The 23,680-nt window shown below is 43.7% G+C and overlaps 1 long non-coding RNA gene across 1 annotated transcript; it reads left to right on the forward strand.

Moving 5' to 3' along the window:
* Positions 1-14,862: 14,862 nt before the first annotated feature.
* Positions 14,863-15,691, forward strand: LOC125556366 (uncharacterized). The gene is made up of 2 exons (XR_007305069.2): positions 14,863-15,124; positions 15,245-15,691. It is a non-coding gene; the product is annotated as an uncharacterized LOC125556366 (long non-coding RNA).
* Positions 15,692-23,680: the final 7,989 nt, after the last annotated feature.

Here is a 23,680-nt window from a genome sequence, read left to right on the forward strand (position 1 = left end):
CCCCATTCGTACTCTGTGGGCGCCAAAACACACTCACCACCCCAGCCTCCTCCGTCCGCCACCCCATCCACCGGCGTCCTCCTCCACCATGTCGGAGCTGATACCCCGACGCCCCCGTCCATTGCAAGAGATCGACCACTTTCATGCACGGCTTCGGACCGGGATCCTTGCATCCCGTCCTCTCGCTTCATCCCCGTCGTCGTCCACCGCACCCCGCCGCCACCGTCTACCCTCCTAGATCTACTTCCACGCCACCGAGAGCCATCGCTACCGCACCACCGTCAAATTCTCAGCAGATGCATACACGGCGCCGCACTAGAGGTGGTACTCTTTCGTATCTGCTCAACTTATTTATTGCAACAAGAAAGTAGATCGCCACTGCTTTACTCAGATTTCTTGTCCATCACTTACTTGCTAGTTGAAAGCAAACATTGGTTGCGAAGTTGCCTTTGTCCGGTTTGCACCTTCAGATCCGCCATGGCACGCTCAACACTATACTCCCAATGCTTATGGTTTTCCCCTTTTATATTCCACACTAGTTAAATCACAGTAGACTAAATTTCAATATTGGGTCAGTCGATTTTTCAGAGCTCGCCGGAGTTCGCCGATGCGAACGAAGGGGCTCGGGTGGGGACTTTGGTTGTGGGGGCGGTGGTGGGGCCTCGCCGAACAAAGAAAACTCGACGCGGGTGGGGGCGGGGGTGGGGGGTGGGGTGGCCGAGGAACACAGGCGGTGGGGGCCGGTGGTCCGGCCGGCGGCCCGTGTAGTGTTCTGTATGGGAAGAATCAAAGACGAGGAAGAAGAAGGGTTAGGAGACGTAGGATCTTCATCCAACCGCCTGAAATGGTCGACTGACCCAAATGACAAAAGTCACGCGACTTGCATGCAGACATGCCTTTATATTCAGTACCATCATCGTACCTGCTTAGCACTTCTCCTGAATCCATCAAGCTAAACAACATGCCACTCATAATTCCAGACTTGTTGCTCAAGTACGAATCTGATATGATGCTGATATTACTAAAACAGATAACATTTAATTTGTCAGCTAATGTTCCTACTTTACTTTTGAAAAAGCACGTGCACCACATATAGAGAGACAGCAGGGAGTTGCTTTCTTAATGCGCTTTGGTTCATCATGTGTGGGCACTATGCGACGAACATTTTATTATCCAAAATCTACTTGCTCTTCTTTAGCATGTTCCTCTTCCGTTCTTCTTTAATAAGTACTCTCTCCATTCCTAAATACAAGTCTTTGTATAGATTCCACCATGGACTACATATGGATAAAAATGAGTGAATCTACACTCTAAAATGTATCTGGATACATTTGTATGTGATCCATAGTGGAAATCTCTACCAAGACTTATATTTTGGAACAGAGGGAGTATGATAGTAGTACAATATGTTCCTTGTAGTGAAGATGAGCAGGGACATTTCCAGTCTAGAGGTCTATACGGTCGGTTGGTATGGACATTTTGAACTCTTCAGGCCTCTTTGATTCGTAGATTTTGTAAACATGGGAATAGGATCTGTAGTGGCCTGCCCACTTAAATCCTATAAGAATAGCAAGGAAATGCAGGGAGTTGTGTCGCCTTTGAGAGTTACACTATTATTAACAGTACCGCACCTTCAGTTGAAGAGAGCTGGTATCCGAAGCCTTTCTAGCCATACCGGCAATACTAGCACATATATTCCAGCAAGTTCCACTTTGCTAATTTTACTTTGATGCTTATGGTTTTCCTGTTATATCTACACTATGATGTGTGTAGCTGATTTGTGTCACACTAGCAGCAGTACACTCTTGAAGCTAAACACCGCAATGACTTACAAAATTGGCACCAAGGCATTGAGTGCCATTCTGGATGCAATGAAACTCATATGCTCCCCACCTGTTGATTCTTGTTCAGAATATGATCCTAATGACTATTCTAACCTCGAGAAGTCAAAGACAGATGGCCAGTCCTGTTCACCCATCAAGGTGCCTGTTCTAATTTGGCAAGACTTTATTGATTTCGCGTATCTTGCATATGTTGTCTTGCATTTCTTCTACTTTGTTGCACCACCATCTGCTTAGTTTACTCATCATATATGTCGAGATGTCGTCCCCATCCATTATCAATACATTTTCCATCTGCCATCATACCATGTTTTTCCACTCAAATGTTGTTCTTGTGCATCAGACATCAAAAAGGAAGAGGGTGATTGCCGAACCTGAAGGAGCACCAGCAAAGTCCTTGAAAAATGTGGTTGTGCCGGAGAAATCAGACAGAACCCCACTTATATTGGATGTACAACTAGTGACACAAAACATAGGACCGACTCCAGCAGAATGTACCCATACTTCACTGGCCACACCACTAGCCGCCCCACACATGACCTGCACACCAGCAAAAGGTATGCCGATTTCAGTTGCCATAGCACTAGCCGTACCACAGAAAAATCCCACTCCAGCAAAAAGTACAGCAAGGCCACCGGCCGAAGACCTATCCCAACTGCAGAGACGGCCAATTCCTGCAGATTGGAACCCCATTCCAGTTATTCCCAGTTTAAAAGACAATGCTTTCAATGTTGTTAGGGACTACATGCATATATTCCCATCATGGGAAGATTATAGTGAAGACAAACACCATTTTCACATCTTCCTGTCCCACTTACATGTAAGTGCTATTATTCATGGTGATTATCTTCCTGTTTTCTGCTGATTGAACACATCAATGATTTACATTAAATTGTTGTAAGCAGGCGAGGCTCAATCTGGATAGTCATGACGAGCAAAGCATGCTTGTGCTTTTCAAGGAAGCATTGCAGTAGTATTGGTGTTATTTGAGGAAATCACACTTTGATGGCAAGTCTATAAATGAATTTCTGGTGAAGTCTCCTGTGCTAAATTTAGAAGACATTGAATGGAAAAACCTTGTTATGCACTGGTCTCGTTCCGAGGATGAGGTATTGTCTATGATATCGCATGACAATTTGAACTTCTACTTTTCCGCATGTGCCTTCCGGATCTTTTTGCAGGAAATCTGCTCGAAAAAGAATTCCGGTTTCAAAAAATGATAGGATATTGCAAATATGATGCCCAGTGCTTTGCTGTTGTTAGTACCTGTTGTCCTGTATCACTATACTTGCATTACATACCTGGTTCATTATGTGACAGCAGTATGCATGATAGCTTGCTTATGAATTTTTCGCTCCAAATTATCTGATCTGTATGAATGGTTACGTTAGTTTAGAATATATCCAATGCCAATGAAATTTTTTAGCTCTGCATTGTTCTTGTAAGTACCTGTTGTCCTTTATCAGTGTACTTATATTGACATGTAGTTGTTCATGTACCATCACTCTGCAGCTTATTTTCCTTTGCCCTCCATTTTCTACACATAAGATCTATATTTACTCTTACCATAAGGTTGGGTAACACCGATGGTACTGAAGAAGTTTAGCTCTGCATAGCTCTTGGCTGTACCTTTTGCTTGTATCGATGTACTTACATTTATAGCTACTTGGTTATGTAGCATCACTCTTCATCTTATCTTAAATATTCTCCATTTTTTGTTATATTGTCACATCTATGTTTACTCTTAACAAAATGTAGAATAAAGACAATGCTTATGAAGAAGATTCTGTGGTAAACTTGTTGAATTGCTCCCCCATCAGCATGCACAAGGGATTTATAGAGCCTGCCTTCACCAATAATGTAAGTTTGTCCATCTCAAGCCTTCAAACTTTGTTGTGTCTATTTGGTTAGGCATGCTTGCAATAGCTATTTATTTTTGGTGTTTGCATTAAATTGCATGTTTAAAGTTTATTATGTAGTTCATAAACAAAAGTTTGTCCTTCTCAATTTAAGTTTTTAGTTGTACAACCAAGTTCCTTCTTCATACCATGTAAATTAAACTATATATAGCAAGTGATCTTCTTTTGCACTACATGTAAGCTTTTGTTCTTGATCCATAATCCAGTGGTGTGGTGAACCTACCCACTACAGCACAATGTCATATTCTGCAATGTCATAACTATGAACAATGTCATATAATCTACTATTATTTAAACTGTCTCTTTATTTGCCAATCTAAAATGGGATAAATTGACAACACACTAACCATTGATAATTATGAGTTCTTGATCTATAATCGAGTGGTGTCGTGAAGCTACCAACTCCTTCACAATGTCATTTCATGCCATGTCTTGACCTGAACAATACGATATTGTGTTAATGCAATTTTAAACTGTGTCACTTTATTGGTCAGTAAGAAATGTGATGAATTGTCAGCACTCATACTTCTATGTGCAAAACCTGTCATCTGTCTGCTTGTTTATCTTTCAGAGTGAGGATGATATAAGTGTTAAACAAGCGCAGTCTCATCAGCTTGCTCAGCTGCTTGCGCTGCAGCTCCCCAGCAGGGCTAACCTTTCTTGAACTCTATTGAAGTTTTGTCGGTTTTGTATATTATTTTGTCGGCGTGTTTAGTTGCACCGGTGGCGATCTTTGATGCCCTGTGTATGTAATCTGCTGTCTGCTTGTGCTTTATTATCATAGTGGCGAACTTCGATGCCCAGCGGATGTAATATGCCGTAAATTTTTTATTGTATAGTCTAGGGTTTTTCTTATTCAGGACGCTGTAGTTATTTTACTATATATATATATATCCTTTCTTCGCAGTAAACCGGCCAAACCGTAAAATTACGGTACATAATCGGGGTGTCATGCAATCACAATGTATGATCCGCATCATGGGCCCCGTCATCTTGGTCCGTTAGAAGGCCTGAAACGTGCCGAACAACTCACGGGCTGGTAGCAGCCCGAAATGGACCCCGTCCCATGATTGTGCCAATCAAATCACGGGCTTTTAACAGGCCAAAATTGTCTCGGTCCTTGTTTAGCCCAATAGATTATCGGCTGCAAGCAGGCCGGATGCAAACTGGTTCATAGTTAGGCCCAACTATATGACGGGCTTTTAACAGGCTGAAATTCATATAGGGCTGAAATGTTAAACAGGCCCTTAACAGGACGAAACTAGTATCAGGCCGAATTACTAAATGGGTCTTTAGCAAGTGGGTCCAAAAGCATAGCGTCTAGTTGACGGGTCGAATCTGATATGGGCCATAATTTAGCCCAAAGCCTCTTAAAGGGCCGGACCTGATCTGGGCCATAATTTGGCCCAGAACGTGGTAGGCTTTTAATGGGCCAAATCTCATATGCGCCACTATTAGGCCCGGAACATGGCAGACCATTAATGGACTGGATCAAATATGGGCCGGCATTTGGCCCAAAACATGGCAGCCAGTTAATGGGCCGGCCTACTAGGGTTCTCAAAATCTTGTGGGCCTATAGCTGGGCTGGCCCATTATGGTCCACAGAAATCTTGTGGGCCTTCACCTCGGCCGGCCCATTATGGGCCGCAAAAATCTTGTGGGCCTTTACCTGGGCCGGCCCATTACGGCCTGCAAAATCTTGTGGGCCTTTAGCTGGGCCAGCCATTATGGTCCGCAAAATCTCGTTGGCCTTTAACTAGGCCGGCCCATTATGGTCCGCAAAATCTTGCCGGCCTTTAGTTGGGCCGACCCATTTAAACTTTATGGGCCAGTTTTGGGCCAGTCCACGTGTCAACATATCATAGGCGCATCTCGCCCATTGGATGAGTGACACCTGTGCCAACGCGGAGCTGACACGTGTTTCCGTCAGCCAATCAGAATTTTACACGTGGAAAATCCCCATTGGTCCAGGCTGTTAACGGGTTATCGGATCCAAAACCGGACCCGATAGCTTAACGGCGTTCCGTTACGGTGGATGCCACGTGTCTGTCACCCTTGACGAAAGCACTTCTGTGACGCGCGATTTATCATCATGGAAGTGGACACTTCCGTGATGATAATTTTGGTAATGTCATGTAACACTTCTACAACAGCACGGGTATGACTATATCGATTCTGTCATAAAATTGTCATGGATGTACATGCATGATAGAAAACATGACCTACTGTGACAAACACGTATCATCACGGAAGTGTTTTTTTGTAGTGACACTCGGCTGCATGGAGGAGTGCGCCATCTGCGGCGACGTCCGGTTCATCGTGCTACAGCGAAGCTCGCACACAACGGCGCCTACGCATCTCTTGCAGAACATCTTTGCCGCCGTTGCTCAACTACTAGCCGGAGACGAGGACGACCGCAGCCTCGGCCTTAGAGCTAGCACTGATGGAAAAACACGCACGCTGCACGCACATGAGCACGTACAGAGTGCCCACGCCGTGGTGCATCCCCAGTCGCCCCTACTCCTTCTGCGCACGTTATCTATGAAGGAGGCTACATGCCTAATGATGATGTGGGTGAGATCTTCTAGGACTCAGATGACGACAAGGAAAATTATGGGGGGGTGTCTCCAACAGTGTAACACCCCAAAATTTTGGTTTTGATTTTTATCAACTTCTTTATTTGATTTAAAGAAGGTCACTTGATTTTTTTAAAAGGGGCTCATCTTCTCAAATCTTTTTATGACAAATATTTCATGAGTTCTTCCCAATCTTGATTTTTGGTCTTCAAGATATTTTATCTTGTGTTGGCTCAATACAAATAATTTTGGAAGGCTTTTACAATTCCTTTTTATTAAAAAGAATTCCTATAAATTATGAATTTTATTCTTCCCCATTTAAAAATTACTCTCTTGCCATGACCTATGTTGAAAACTTTCTTCCAAAACCCACCTCCCCACTTTGGGTCAAGTCAAGCATCAAGTCCAGCAAAGTTCAACTTCCCCTAGATTTTAATTCTATTTTTTTTAAACTCAAAATCTTTTTCTGTCATTTATTTTAATTTCATTCTTTTTTCTTTTCCAAGAATTCTGAGATAATTTGGGCAGTCTCCAGATGCATCAAGAGATCACTGCACCAAGTTTCAGCTCTAGAAAAATTTTCCACGTGCATAAATCATTTCGTCGAACAGGTGGCCGGCACAGTTCCTGTCAAGTTTCAGAAGTTGAGTGTTTGGTTCAGTCATCAGTGTCGTTTTCGGCAGGGCTCCTCGTCAATCTCGCCAGTAGCTGCCTTGGATCGTTGCTCACTGCTCCTTCTTCCTATCCAATGCGCCGCATGGTTGTTTGGCCGGTCACGAGCATCGGTGGCGACGTGTCACGTCAACTCCGGCGTCTTCCGCGGTGGCAGAACAACCGTGGCGACCAGCAGGGGCCAGGAATGCAGTACGGCGCCGTCCAGCACCGCCCACACCACCAGGAGCCTCCGCGTGGCCGTCCTCTTCCATGTGTGTGCTACAGAACCGTCGTCGTGGCCTGAGAGGCGCAGAGCGCGCTCTCTGCCCCCGACAAGCCCGTGAGCTCCGTTCCGTCGAGGCCACGGGAGCAAGCCAAATCCGATTAAGCTTAGCTGTTGAATGGAACCAGTGAACCAATCCAAAGGTGCCCAGTCACCTAAACCTCTAGCCCGACCAATGCCTCGCCGTAATCGCTCGCCGGAGTGATCCCGTTCTCGACAACCGCCTCGGGCCGGCTATAAATAGAGGCCCCGACCTCGCCTTCGACCCAGCACCACTCCTCGACCTCACCAGAGCCACGCCCAGCCGCTAGAAGGACGTTGAGGAGGCCTTCTACCCCAACTCCGGCCGCCACGACCCACTCGTGTAGCCAGCTTGATTCACTCGATTCCTTGCATAGCTCTAGCTCAAACATGGGGAGGAACCTCCTAGTGCACCCACTCCCCTAACCCGCGCTTCAATTTGGCGTTTGCAGCTCTCTTCGGAGGGATCCATCCTCGTCCGAACCGTCGTCCGCCGGAGTGAAAGCCGTCGTCGGTGTGGTGCTCGCCGAGGACCAAATCCAGCACCCACCGACGCGGAATTGTCTCGTGAGTGCAACCATACCCTTTCCCTCCTCTGGGTCGCCATCGATTGTCATCGGCGATCATCGTTTGCTTCGGCCGGCGGTGGGATTTTAAACCTGACATGCGGGACCCCCCTCGTCAACCTCTCCTCTTTTATTCGAAACGTTTTCTGAAAGCGCCTTCGGGCAAAGTATGTTTCCCGTTGGGTTGGCGTATTTCCAACCGAAACATTTTCTATTTTTTTAAACTAGCCCCTGGAAAGTTTCTGTTTCATCGCAGTTTAGTCCCTGGAGTAAAACCTTAAGAACTTCTAAACAGGAGATGATTTTGAGTTGATTCTTTTTCTGTCATCTTTATTTTTCTATCTAGTTTTTCATCATGTTTATTTGAAAAAATATTTGGAACAATTTTTATGCACGCACGGTATTTACGTTAGTATCCGATTTCTTTTATAGCGTAGATACCGAAGGAGGTGACGGAGCCGCAAACTTCGCCGAGCTAGACTCCGACTACTCCGAACTAGGCAAGCATGTTTGAACCTTTGATATGATGAGTGTTTTTCATGATTGCTTAAGTGGTTTTCTCATGACATGTTTATATGAGCATTTGTGAATGTTATATTTCATGCAAGCAAGCTGCAAGTGAGCTTCGAAATTTGATGTGTTCATATGATGGTGAGATAACCTGATTATGTGGTGGCATGATAGGTTGCAAGATGGTATTGTTGAAGCATGCCAGTTTTATATCAACTATTTAACTCTAGTATTAACGTGGATCAAGTCTTGTTGCCGTTCATCCCCTTCCATGCTACCACATGTTTTCTGCAAAGAATATGGTTGAGTAAGTTGCAAACCTCTTTCCTTGTACACACCAAATAGAGGGGCCATGACGAGGGTTCCATGGCCCTAGAGTAAAGCTCGTCATCCGGTCAGGGGGCATGGGTGTTTCCGGTTGGGACCAAGAGGGGGGCACCCCTTAGAGCACGCGATATAAATTTGATCCCGTGCTATTCGAGGTTGTAGCCTCCCCCGACTTAGAGTTTTCCTTGAACATTGCCTAGGGTGATTCCTGGCAGCGGAATGTGGAATGTGTGTGTACTGGTTAGATGCGTTTCTCCTAAAATACCGTAAACGGAACTAGTCCTTTGAAACTATTGAAATTCGTTGGTTGTGGTTAAAGAGTACAAACTCTGCAGAGTCAAAACCATTCGAGTAACCATGTCCATGGTCAAGGAGTTTGATCAACATATTAGTGTCAATCTCAGTATCAGTCTCGGTGTCAGTCTCAGTGACAGTCTCCGGAGAATAAGCATGAAACTGAGAGTGGTAAACCCGGCTGAATGTTATTCCTGTGGATGGACTAACCAGTTTATTATTATGTACCGAGTATTCCGTGGAATGACGTTACCTTCATGAGCTACTTGAATTTGAATGATGAGATATAAGCCCTTCATGTGATGTCACTCAGACGTCCGACTATGGCATTATTGTTATTTACTTTTGATATAAGCCCTTTATGTGATGTCGCTTAGACGTCTGACTGTGGCATTCTTGTTATTTACTTTTGATATAAGCCCTTTATATGATGTCGCTTAGATGTCCGACTATGGCATTCTTGTTATTTACTTTTGATATAAGCCCGTTATGTGATGTCGCTCAGACGTCCGACTGTGGCATCCTTGTTATTTACTTTCATTATAAGCCCTTTTCGAGATGTCGCTTAGACGTCCGACTATGGCACGTACTGTCATTTATGTTTCAATATAAGCCCTTTATGTGGTATCGCCCTGACGCCCGACTGCGGCTTGTTAAGTTATTTTACCTTTCGAGGCGTAGCTTCAGACACCCGATCAGTCTTCAACTATTTTATTGGGATTTCAGGAGGACTACCGCCTGACTTCCTTTTTATTTAACATGAAGTGCAAATTTATTATCTGAGTGCGCATTACTAGTCTGCTCATGTGCATCATGTTTGCATTTGTTATATCTTATGTCCAAACTGTCTTGCGAGTACATTCAAAGTACTCACCTGGCTTGTTGATTTGGCCAGATGTTGACGAAGGCAATCTTATGGATAAAGAGTACGATAGCGAGTCCGACGCCTAGAGGAGTCCCAGTCAGTCCCGTGCGATCCTGGAGTTGGTCACTTGTATTATATACGCTTCTGCTACCCTAATAAAATCATCGAGCCTCACTCCGGCGCTTGATGAGCTGTAAGATTTTGGAGTCATGTCACCCACTTCACTGTGACATATCCACCACCACTTTTATTACGAGTCAGTAGTTATGCCACCATACCCTTTGTGTCATATCCGCCTTTATGTATAATATCGGCGTGCTTGTAATAAATTGTTGAGCAGCCTCATCTCAACCTTATATAATATTTAGTACTTCTGGATTTATGTATCAAGGATTTGTCTTCCAGTAAGGAGGATTCTTCTATACTGGTCTGATATAATGGTCGGTTTTTCAATAAATGTTTTATTGGAAAACCGGTCCTGACAAACAGTGTTCCTCGGCTCGCACCTCGTGCATCACGGTGGTCGAGCTTGGAGTCATTCATCTGGTACACGTGGCATCTCAGATCTGGACACAAGGTGACATACATCGTCAAGGTCCACGGTCAAGGGGGTCAGGGCGGATGCGACCTCTCACTGCGTCCTCCATTTGAAGCGGCGCGCCAGCCTAGGGTGCCGCCCGCTGCCTCCTCGCCGCATTCAAAAACCTACATTTACTAGTATGTATACACGTGCAAGGCACATCTTAATATAACAGAGTGATTCTGGTAAAAGGGAAAAGAATTAATATATGTGCAAATAGATTCAAATAAAAGGAAATTATAGTGATGTATAAATGCCGATATTAGTTAAATATTGTAAAAGCGGGAAGTAGTATTCACGCCATAAAACTGTACGTTCATTTAAAAAGAACTGCACGTTGCTTCACTTTATTCACGTTTTCTTTTTTTTTTGAGAAATATCCACATTCTCCTACTAAACAATCTCGATTGGGCTCAATCAAACCATCTGGTGGTCATGTGGCAACACAGCCCATTGGAGCTAGTTATGGGCTTCTTTTTTCTAGAAGGGGTACATGATACTTCTAGAACACAGGTGAGGTAGCAATAGTGTACTGTTCATGCGTATCGTACTGATATTGGCCGTTGGATTTAGAAGATCAACGGTTATGATTGATGTTCTTAGTCCTACTTAAAATTGGTACACTATATAGTAGTATAGAAACCCGCATGGAATGCGAGAAACCCACTCCAGACACAGACGTCCGTTCAGGAGCAGGACGCCGGCCAAGCTCCTCCTTCCACCATTTTGTCCACTCTTTCGGCGGCATCTGACGATCAGGAAGAGCAGTTCTCCGGCAAAAAAGCCGTCTGGGTGGCTTGCCCAGCTCGACAGCTAACTCGCTTCTCCACCTACCTCGGCTAGCCCGTTGGAGGCAGCTGCCGCACTAAGCCAGCGCTTGGTTCCGCAGCTGGCCTCTCCAATATAGCTCGAGGAAGAGTGCCGACTCGCTGCCCTCGACGCCGCCGCGTCGTACAACACCTCCAGTGTCTGCGACTGCGCCATCCGTTGTTGATGCGCGCGTAGCCGCGACATGCAGGCAGAGAAAGAAGCCGTCGCGGATGTCGATGAGGTGATGCGGCTGCGCGGATGTGAACGAGGTGACGGGCAGCACGTCCCCGCCCACCGCCATTATCGAGGAAAAGTAGAACACGGGAGGCCGCCGCCGATTGTATACCATGAAGGCCACCGCCGAGGTGATGCCGGCGAATACAACCGTGTCTTGCTCGATTCTTCTTCTGTCAGATGCTAGAGGAGGACAAAGAGATCGGGCGACGACCATTTAGATTAGGTATCTTAATTCTACCAGGCTGGTTGTAATGGGATTATTATATGTAGTATCATGGATGCCAACTACTCCCTCCATTCTTAAATATAGGAGTATTATAAGAGCATGGTTAATAGTATAGCTAGTTGATGGCTACATGACATTGACACGTCATCTATAGCCAACCTTGTAGCCTTCAAGTATAATACTCCCTCCGTCTAGGTGTGTAATTCATCTTACGAAAACCAAATAATCCCAAAACACTTAGGTGCGGTGCATTATCTTCTACCTTGTTTCTTGGTTCTTGACATATCAACCAATAAGAGATGTGGGTGTGCATGCTTTTAATTACTTGAGACTACCAAACACAACATGAAGTGGTTAGTTCATTGCATGCAATGCTATTAATTAGCAAATAAACATTAAGTTCTCTCGTTTTCCCCTCCTCCTTGGTCACGGTGCACAACCTAAGATACAAAGAATTGCTATTTCATCAATACAGGCCCACCTTCCACTCTCACATACTACCTCCGTCCTGGTTTATAAGTCACCTGTGTAGTTCATGCCAAATTTTGACCAAATATTTAACTAACAAAATGTTAATGCATGTCAACAAAAAATATATCATTGGATTCGTATTTCAACATAGTTTTCAATGATATAATTGTTGGTAACATGCACGAACGTTTTGTTAGTTCAGTCTATAGTCAAAATTTGACACAATATACAATGGGGACCAATAAACCAGGACGGAGGAATCGATGCCACGTCAATGTACTAACTAGAAACAAGTTAGACTTGTTCGGTTCAACCACCTCCCTAGGTGTTGGGAGAGGAATTGGCCAGTGCGAGGCGGTTGTATAGGTGGGCAGGTGGCTTAAAACAAGGGAAAAGGAGCGAACCAGCTAAGACGAGGGAGGGAAGCTTCTACATTCGTAGGGGACGTGGCATTGGCTATTGGGCGGCAACATGCGGTCATCCGGGTACGCCATAAAGGATACGAAGATGCATCCTATATCAGCAAGGACCAAGTTCCCTGCGTATAGATCATGTAACAGAACTCCCAAGTTAACTTTGCTGAGGCTACTATTTAATGAGGAGAGAGGTGTTTGTAGTAACATATATGTTACCGTAACATAACGCACACCAATGCAAAATGAGTCTACAACATAATAAATGAAGGCTTGCATGACACTACATTTATGTTACTACCCACTATGATGATAGTAACATAAACTCGTAACATGCATATGTTACTCCCTCCTTTCCAGTTTATAGGGCTTATCTCAACTTTTTTGTTTTTCCGATTTAAAGGACTCAACTCCATCTTCTATTGAGATTCCAAGGCACATCAAATATTTGCATGCCATAATTAAAAGGAACTCACCAATGCATGTAACTTTCCTACTCATCTAGAGGGCAAGCATACATGCACTGCAATTAATCCAAATGAATGCATCATTTTAATTTGGGTAGCTTTGTAAAGTACGAGATACATTCGTCCACTCACCAAGTGCCTTGGTTGATGAGATTTTAGATTTGAGCCTTATAAACTGGAAAGGAGGGAGTACTAGTCTAAATTACTACCCACTATGACTACATTTATGTTACAAACCAACATGGTTAATAATATAGCCAACTGATGGCTACAAGGAACCGCCATGTCATCTACATCCATCATCTATATGCAGTCATGCAATAGTGTGGGCTATAAGGTTGGCTATTAGTACATTAGTACTCTACTTTTTTCCATCTTCTCTCTATCTCTTTCTTCACATTTATTGCATTTACCTAGGAATATGTATATAGCTAGGCTCCTGCAAGTATAATACTGGGCTTATAGCCCGCTTACATGGCATTTTTTGCCTATGTGGAGGAGAGAGTGATGAAAAAGTAAGACTAGACACAATTGGTACAGTAACTTAGATTACTACCTCTATAGTGGGGAGTATGTGTGGTGTCATGCAACACTTCATTGATTAGGTTGTAGACTCGACTCGTCTTGGTATGTGTGATGTTACGGTAACTAGCTATGTTACCACATGCTTCTATTTTATCATTAATTACTCGCCACATCATTTGTTTTGCCTTGAGATGTGTGATGTTACCATCTATGTTACTCCCACTAGGGGTAGTCTATCAGGTGAGTGGGCTCTCATGCAAGAGCCTAGCTATATGTGGATTCCTAGACAAATAGAGTAAGTGTTGCGAGCCACCGCGCACGCGTTAGCAAGGGAGAAGGCGTAGTAAGCAAGCTTCTCGTCGTTCTGCGAGTTGCCACGTGTTGGTAAAAGGATGAAGAAAGCTCATGTAAAAAAAGAGTGGAAGGACGTAGATTCCCGATGACCGAGAAGGATCAAGGAACCTCGTGGTGGAGCATCTGCACTCATAATATTTTATATTATTTATAATATTTTATATTATTCAGCAATATAAAATAAACCAATCATCTCCATAGTAGACTGGAAGAGTACGGAACACGATAGCCCAATGTAGTTACATCATCATACTACATGGCTAACCCACGCTATCACCATATTTCTTGGCCTCCGTGCGACACCTAGCTCTAGTAATCCAGCATCCTGTATCGCTTCTCGGTCCTCGCCTGTCTCAAAGTGCGGCGGGCTGCCATTTTTGCCGTCTATTGAGGTCGGTTAACTCATCACATGTTAGCGACATGCCAGGAGCATTCTAAAAAAATTATTGTACTCTATCACTACAGGAAACAGCTAATTTGCTGTCAGGAGTCGTCTTTGCTGTCATCTTTTCGTCGGCCAGACGACAAAGAGAAGGTTTGCCGTCATCTGCAGACGGCAAAGAAAAACTGACGGCAAAATAGCCATTGCCGTCTACCAAAAAAAACACAGACGACAAAGAGCTAACTTTGCTGTCTGTAAAACAAAATACAAACAGCAAAGATCTTTGCCGTCTGCATTTTATATTACAGACGACAAAGAAGATACTTTGCCGTCTGTAATATGAAATGCAGACGGTAAAAATCTTTGCCATTTGCATTTTATATTACAGTCGGCAAAATATACTCTTTGCCATTTGTATAAAAACGCACACGGCAAATAAAGAAGCACACCACGCGGATCGATCCCACGGATCGATGACGTGGCGGCCCGTCCAAACCCACGCAGCCCCACCCACCCGTCGTGATGTACGCACTACCACGCCTACAGCCCCACCCACCCACTAACCCACTGCACACATCGATCCATGGCCGGCGCTGGCAACTGGCGAGCGGAGAGGCGGCGGCCCCGCCTCCAGTAGCCTCCGGCGCGGCCGGCCCCTACCCCCGTCGCCCCCGGCGTGGCAAGCGCGTCGCCCGTCGCCTCCGCTGTGCCGACCCGGTGCGGCGTCTCCCCGGCGCGGCCGGCCCGTCGCCTCCGCTGCCCCGGCCTATCGCGGCCCCCTGTCACCACCTCCCCGTCGAAGCGTCCGTCCACGCCCACCGCCCGCCGACCCGGCACTCCCACCGGACGGCCCGAGCTCTTCTCCCTTTCCTCGTTTCTTTCCCTCTGACCTGAAGTTCTCTCTATCCCTCCACCATCTGCAGGAGCTGGCCATGGAGGTCGTTGACCCTACAACTGATCGAGTTCCTGCCGTCGCGCGCGCGACCCTGCGGATCCGGTCGAGGTCGAGCAACCACCGCCGGATCTGATGCGCGTGACCCCGCCGGACCTCCCTGCCTAGTCCCTCCGTGCGCGCCACCGGACCTGCCTCGCCCAGGCATGTTGCCGGCCCTGCCTTGCCCAGGAGAAGACGAAGATTCGATTTCTTTTTTACAAATTTTTGTAAGGTTCTTGCAAGAAACCAGGACTAATTTTTCTTTCTTTTTATGTGGGGGTCTTTTATGTAAAGTGTAACCACCACATATATATAAGAAACGAGGTGGGAGTTAATGCAAACGAGGTGGGTCGCACTATTCGTCACCCTGCTTGAGGAATAGTTATTCTTCACCCCCCCTCTATTTTACCATCAATGCACCGTAATTTTACATTCTGTAAGTTTTGTCTTATTTCTGACGTAAAAAAAGACCGTAAGAAAATATATAATCACTGTAAAAAATATTTTATGTTATGTAAAATTACAAACGTAAAAATATAGTCTAAAATACACATAAACTACAAATTTTCTAGTCTTATGACCTATATTTTTATTTTTCTTATGTCAAATTTTACATAGTGAATCAATAGGAATGTAACTATTTGAATTCTAAACGTAATTTAATTATGAAATGATCGTAAGATTACCTCGGATGAAGAATAACTTATTCTGCACTCTGGATGATGAATAGTAACACTATATATATATATACTTAAGCGGTTCTGGGTCGAACGTTTCCTTAACCGCATGCTTTTCCTTCACCGAGTACGTTTCCTTAGCGTGTCCACCTATGCATTGCTGTTTTTATATTTAAACAAAACAAAATCTCTTTGCCGTCTGTGGGTTCGAGAATGATGGCAAAGATGGAGTCAACTAATGGTAAAGACGAAATTGCCTGACAGCAAAAGATGCAAACTTTGCTGTCTGTTATTTTTGTGGCAGACGACAAATGGATAGTTGGTTGACGGCAAAGTATTTGCCGTCTTCCCAATGAAAAGCTGACGGCAAAGTATTCTTTGCTGATTTATCTTTGCCGTCTGAGTTTGTTGTCTGCTTTCTGACCGCAAAATCTTTGCCATCTGGATTTAGGTCTTTGCCGTCTGTGGATCACAGACGGCAAATTATCTGTTTCCTGTAGTGTATTGTTATGCCAAGAAGAGGAATCACTTTGACCGACGGACCAAATGAGACAGGCGTGCCATGCCGTGAGTGGGTCCAGTTTCTCGTTTTGAACTTGTTTGGTGTAGTAGTAACACTTGGTTTTGACTATTGATGAGATTTTATATACTCCCGCCATCTAGTGAATAAGTCATCTTAGATTGTGCACCGTGACCAAGGAAGAGGGAAAAACATGAGAAATTAATATTTATTTTTTAATTAATAGCATTGCATGCAATGAACTAACCATTGCATGTCGTGTTAGTCTAAGTCACTAAAAACATGCATGCCCCACATCTCTTATTGGTGGATATGTCATGAAACAAGAAACGAGGTGGGAGTTAATGCACCGCACCTAAGTATTTTGGGATTATTTGATTTTCGTAAGGTGACTTGTACACCTAGATGGAGGGAGTAGGGCCTAATATATTCTTCGAGGATGCCTTTGACTATTGATAAGATTTTATATAATTTGATAATTATATCATTCGAAGATCCTTTCACATTCCGTTTTCAAAAAGAAAAAAGGATCCTTTCACGTACGAATTTGACTGTATGCTTTGAGAAACTTGCATGTCCTATACTGCTCCTATTTGGATACTCTAACTTAGCTAGAGGTTAGACTAACTCATGACTAACCCTGAACTAACTGTAGCCAAAGAGGTGTTTCGGTGATAGGGTTAGATTGACAATAAATGCACTTGATGGAGAGAGAAAAGTGATTTTTCAGTGGGCCCAAGGAGGTACTAGTACTTACTGTGGGAAAGGTGAAGTGATGGTTGCTTCGCTCGAGCAACTTATTACTCTAGTCATATGGGAGTACCAGCGGATTCAAGGAACAGAGAAATGATGGTTGCTTCGTCCGAGCAACTTACTGTGGCGAAGGTAGGGCTTTGTGATTTGACTGCTCACTAGTCATTACTAATGCGGCGCAACGACTGGGGTGAATCTTTTCCTGCAGTTGTGCACTCAATATTGCTGCACGATGGGTGGAGCCGGATGAAGGATGTCCCACATGTCGGCGAAGCAAAGTTGAATTGTTTCTAGCATTGATATCAATCCTTCAGGATTTGTTTATATGTACGCGTAATCTTAATGAAATTGTACTATGATGATATGAAGGTTTCAACTTTGGTTCCCGCAGGAAAAAAGGTTTGAACTTAGGATTCATGTGTCCTCTTGCCTCAAGATTATCCATTTACAACATTCCATCAAATACAAATGAAACTACCATGGCTGCTAATGCATATCAATGGTTCGCATATCAGCGCCAATATTCACATCACAACTGAAGACAAAGTTGTGAGAAGGTGTACAAATAAATAAAAATATATAATTGATCGATGTTGTTCGTAGGCATGGCTCCATTTCCTGGGCACAGTGTTCATTGCTTGACAGCTAGTTTCACCCAGCTCTGTTGCCAAAAAAGAGGTGTACGGAGGACACCACAATCCGATCATTTTGTGCAGCTCCATTAAAATCGAGCTGACCATCCCTGTTTGCAAAGATATCCAGTCAGTGTGATTACAATAATTGTGGAACTACATGATGAAACATAACACACACAAATAGAAGCTGATCACCTCTATGATCTCTCTTTAGGACTAACTACTTGTTGGAGAAGATTAGGCACGGAGTTGGATGAGGAGGATAGCAAAAACAATCTCCCTTTCTGTAGTCCCACGGAAATGTAAAAACGTTGCCCGTGTGACATTTTGGCGGAACTGCACAAAACACTCTTAAGTAAAAAAGTGATTTGTGCAGTTCACCAAAAGGTCGCAATAGCAACGAGGTGAAATGGATAGCCCTGTTTGGAAAAAATAGGTAGAAAGGAAACAATCACTGGCCAATAAGACGAGTTGAAGACACATACGCCGACAAAAAAGAAGCATATTCCATGTAATAAGGGAAACATAGAAGCATGGTTTTTTATCAAAAATGGTTTGAGGATGAGATTGCAAGATGTGAAGTGTTGGGGAACGTAGTAATTTCAAAAAAAATTCCTACGCACACGCAAGATCATGGTGATGTATAGCAACGAGAGGGGAGAGTGTTGTCTACGTACCCTCGTAGACCGTTCACGGAAGCGTTATATCAACGCGGTTGATGTAGTCGTACGTCTTCACGTCCGACCGATCCAAGTACCGAAAGCACGACACCTCCGAGTTCTGCACACGTTCGGCTTGGTGACGTCCTCGCCTTCTCGATCAAGCAAGAGGGGCGAAGTAGTAGATGAGTTCCGGTAGCACGACGGCGTGGTGACGGTGTTGGTGAAGAACAATCTCCGAGGGCTTCGCCTAAGCACTACGAAAACTATGACGGAGGATAAACTAGAGGGGAAGGGGTTGCCGGCACACGGCTTGGTGTTTCTTGATGTGTCTTTGATGCTAGCCCTACCCCTCTATTTATATGTTGAGCCCTGTGGTCGAAACTTGGAGTAAAAGCCTCCTCAAAGTCGGTTTCACCCAAAAGGCAAGAGTCCTTCTCGGACTCCAGGGCTAGACGCCAGGGTTCCCGGCGTCTACCCCCTAGACGCCAGGGTTCCTAGCGTCTAGCCTCTGGTCTCCGCAAAACTTCCTTTTGCACTTTCCAAAAGCCTCGTGGGATTTTCCCTTTGGCCCAGATAAAGTGTTCTCGTGCCCAAACATTTCGGGAAACATCCGGAACCCCTTCCGGTGAATTCTGGAACCCTTCCGGAGATCAAACACTACTATCCCGTATATCAAACTTTGTCTCTGGACCATTCCGGAGGTCCTCGTCATGTCCGTGATCTCATCCCGGACTCCGAACAACATTTGGTCATCAACATACATAACTCATATAGTACTATATCGTCAACGAATGTTAAGCGTGCGGGCCCTACGGGTTCGAGAACTATGTAGACATGATCGAGACACCTCTCTGGTCAATAACCAATAGCGGGACCTGGATGCCCATATTGGCTCCTACATATTCTACGAAGATCTTTATCGTTCAGACCGCATAACAACATACGTTCTTCCCTTTATCATCGGTATGTTACTTGCCCGAGATTCGATCATCGGTATCTCAATACCTAGTTCAATCTCGTTACCGGCAAGTCTCTTTACTCGTTCCGTAATACATCATCCCGCAACTAACTCATTAGTTGCAATGCTTGCAAGGCTTATAGTGATGTGCATTACCAAGTGGGCCCAGAAATACCTCTCCGACAATCAGAGTGACAAATCCTAATCTCGAAATACGCCAACCCAACAAGTACCTTTGGAGACACCGGTAGAGCACATTTATAATCACCTAGTTACGTTGTGACGTTTGGTGGCACACAAAGTTTTCCTCCGGTAAACGGGAGTTGCATAATCTCATAGTCATAGGAACATGTATAAGTCATGAAGAAAGCAATAGCAACAAACTAAATGATCAAGTGCTAAGCTAACATAATGGGTCAAGTCAATCACATCATTCTCCTAATGATGTGATCCCGTTAATCAAATGACAACTCATGTCTATGCTTAGGAAACATAACCATCTTTGATCAACGAGCTAGTCAAGTAGAGGCATACTAGTGACACTCTGTTTGTCTATGTATTCACACATGTATTATGTCCAGTGATCTACTCCTAGATCACTATTGTACTCCCTTGCCAAACTCAGGGCAGGGTATACAATAGGTCTGGTACACAGCATGGCTTACTTTATAGAACCTATGGCTGAGGCACAGGGAATGACTTTCATTCTCTCTCTCTATCTTCTACCGTGGTCGGGTTTTGAGTCTTACTCAACTTCACACCTTTGTAACACAGGCAAGAACTCCTTCTTTGACTGTTCCATTTTGAACTCATTGTCAAGGTATGTACTCATTGAAAAACTTATCAAGCGTCTTGATCTATCTCTATAGATCTTGATGCTCATTATGTAAGCAGCTTCACTGAGGTATTTCTTTGAAAAACTGCTTTCAAACATTCCTTTATGCTTTTGCAGAATAATTCTACATTATCTCCGATCAACAATATGTCTTCCACATATACTTATCAGAAATGTTGTAGTGATCCCACTCACTTTCTTGTAAATACAGGCTTCACCGCAAGTCTGTATAAAACTATATGCTTTGATCAACTTATCAAAGCGTATATTCCAACTCCGAGATGCTTGCACCAGTCCATAGATGGATCGCTGGAGCTTGCATATTTTGTTAGTACCTTTAGGATTGACAAAACCTTCTGGTTGCATCATATACAACTCTTCTTTAATAAATCCATTAAGGAATGCAGTTTTGTTTATCCATTTGCCAGATTTCATAAAATGCGGCAATTGCTAACATGATTCGGATAGACTTAAGCATAGATACGAGTGAGAAACTCTCATCGTAGTCAACACCTTGAACTTATCGAAAACCTTTTTGCGACAATTCTAGCTTTGTAGATAGTAAAACTACTATGAGCGTCCATCTTCCTCTTGAAGATCCATTTAATCTCAATGGCTCGCCGATCATTGGGCAAGTCAATCAAAGTCCATACTTTGTTCTCATACATGGATCTCATCTCAGATTTCATGGCCTCAAGCCATTTCGCGGAATGTGGGCTCATCATCGCTTCCTCATAGTTCGTAGGCTCATCATGGTTAAGTAACATGACCTCCAGAACAGGATTATCGTACCACTCTGGTGTGGATCTCACTCTGGTTTACCTACGAGGTTCGGTAGTAACTTGATCTGAAGTTACATGATCATCATCATTAGCTTCCTCACTAATCGGTGTAGTAGTCACAGGAACAAATTTCTGTGATGAACTACTTTCCAATAAGGGAGCAGGTATAGTTACCTCATCAAGTTCTACTTTCCTCCCACTCACTTCTTTCGAGAGAAACTCCTTTTCTAGAAAGGATCCTTTCAAAGCAACGAATATATTGCCTTCGGATCTGTGATAGAAGGTGTACCCAACATTTTCTTTTGGGTATCCTATGAAGACGCACTTCTCCAATTTGGGTTAGAGCTTATCAGGTTGAAACTTTTTCACATAAGCATTGCAACCTCAAACTTTAAGAAACGACAGCTTAGGTTTCTTGCCAAACCATAGTTCATACGGTGTCGTCTCAACGGATTTAGATGGTGCCCTATTTAACGTGAATGCAGCTGTCTCGAATGCATAACCCCAAAACGATAGTGGTAGATCGGTAAGAGACATCATAGATCGCACCATTTCTAATAAAGTACGGTTATGACGTTCGGACACACCATTACACTGTGGTGTTCCAGGTGGCGTGAGTAGTGAAACTATTTCACATTGTTTTAACTAAAGGCCAAACTCTTAACTCAAATATTTTACCTCTGCGATCATATTGTAGAAACTTTTATTTTCTTGTTACGAAAATAACGATACTTGCCATGAGCCTTAACACTCATCGGACCGCATACATCAGTATGTATTATTTCCAATAAGTCAGTTGCTCGCTCCATTGTTCCGGAGAATGGAGTCTTAGTCATCTTGCCCATGAGGCATGGTTCGCAAGCATCAACTGATTCATAATCAAGTGATTCCAAAAGCCCATCAGCATGGATTTTGTTCATGCGCTTTACACCAATATGGCCTAAACGGCAGTGCCACAAATAAATTGCACCATCATTATTAACTTTCCATCTTTTGGTTTCAATATTTTGAATATGTGTATCACTACGATCGAGATCCAACGAACCATTTTCATTGGTTGTGTAACCATATAAGGTTTTATTCATGTAAACAGAACAACAATTTATTCTCTTACTTAAATGAATAACCGTATTGCAATAAACATGATCAAATCATGTTCATGCTCAACGCAAACACCAAATAACACTTATTTAGGTTCAACACTAATCCCAGAAGTATAGGGAGTGTGCGATGATGATCATATCAATCTTGGAACCACTTCCAACACACATCGTCACTTCACCCTTAACTAGTCTATGTTCATTCTGCAACTCCCGTTTCGAGTTACAACTCTTAGCAACTGAACCAGTATCAAATACCGAGGGGTTGCTACGAACACTAGTAAAATACACATCAATAATCTGTATATCAAATATACCTTTGTTCACTTTGCCATCCTTCTTATCCGCCAAATACTTGGGGCAGTTCCGCTTCCAGTGACCAGTCCCTTTGTAGTAGAAGAACTTAGTCTCAGGCTTAGGACCAGACTTGGGCTTCTTCACTTGAGCAGCAACTTGCTTGCCGTTCTTCTTGAAGTTCCCCTTCTTCCCTTTGCCCTTTTCTTGAAACTAGTGGTCTTGTCTACCATCAACACTTGATATTTTTCTTGATTTCTACGTTCTTCGATATCAGCATTACGAAGAGCTTGGGAATCGTTTGCGTTATCCCTTGCATATCATAGTTCATCACGAAGTTCTACTAACTTGGTGATGGTGACTAGAGAATTCTGTCAATCACTATTTTATCTGGAAGATTAACTCCCACTTGATTCAAGCGATTGTAGTACCCAGACAATCTGAGCACATGCTCACTATTTGAGCTATTCTCCTCCATCTTTTAGCTATAGAACTTGTTGGAGACTTCATATCTCTCAACTCGGGTATTTGCTTGAAATATTAACTTCAACTCCTGGAACATCTCATATGGTCCATGACGTTCAAAACGTCTTTGAAGTCCCGATTCTAAGCCGTTTAAGCATGGTGTACTAAACTATCAAGTAGTCATCATATTGAGCTAGCCAAATGTTCATAACATCTGCATCTGCTCCTGCAATAGGTTTATCACCTAGCGGTGCATCAAAGACATATTTCTTCTGTGCAGCAATGAGGATAAACCTCAGATCACGGATCCAATCCGCATCATTGCTACTAACATCTTTCAACTTAGTTTTCTCTAGGAACATATCAAAAATAAAACAGGGGAGCTAAACGCGAGCTATTGATCTACAACATAGATATGCTAATACTACTAGGACTAAGTTCATGATAAATTAAAGTTCAATTAATCATATTACTTAAGAACTCCCACTTAGAAAGACATCCCTCTAATCTTCTAAGTGATCACGTGATCCAAATCAACTAAACCATAACCGATCATCACCTGAAATGGAGTAGCTTTCAATGGTGAACATCAATATGTTGATCATATCTACTATATGATTCACGCTCGACCTTTCGGTCTCAGTGTTCCGAGGCCATATCTGCATATGCTAGGCTCGTCAAGTTTAACCTGAGTATTCTGCGTGTGCAAAAACTGGCTTGCACCCGTTGTAGATGGACGTAGAG

The sequence above is a fragment of the Triticum urartu genome, chromosome 5A, assembly GCF_056163025.1.
Source record: "Triticum urartu cultivar PI428250 chromosome 5A, HENAU_Tu73, whole genome shotgun sequence".
Classification (NCBI taxonomy): Eukaryota; Viridiplantae; Streptophyta; class Magnoliopsida; order Poales; family Poaceae; genus Triticum; species Triticum urartu.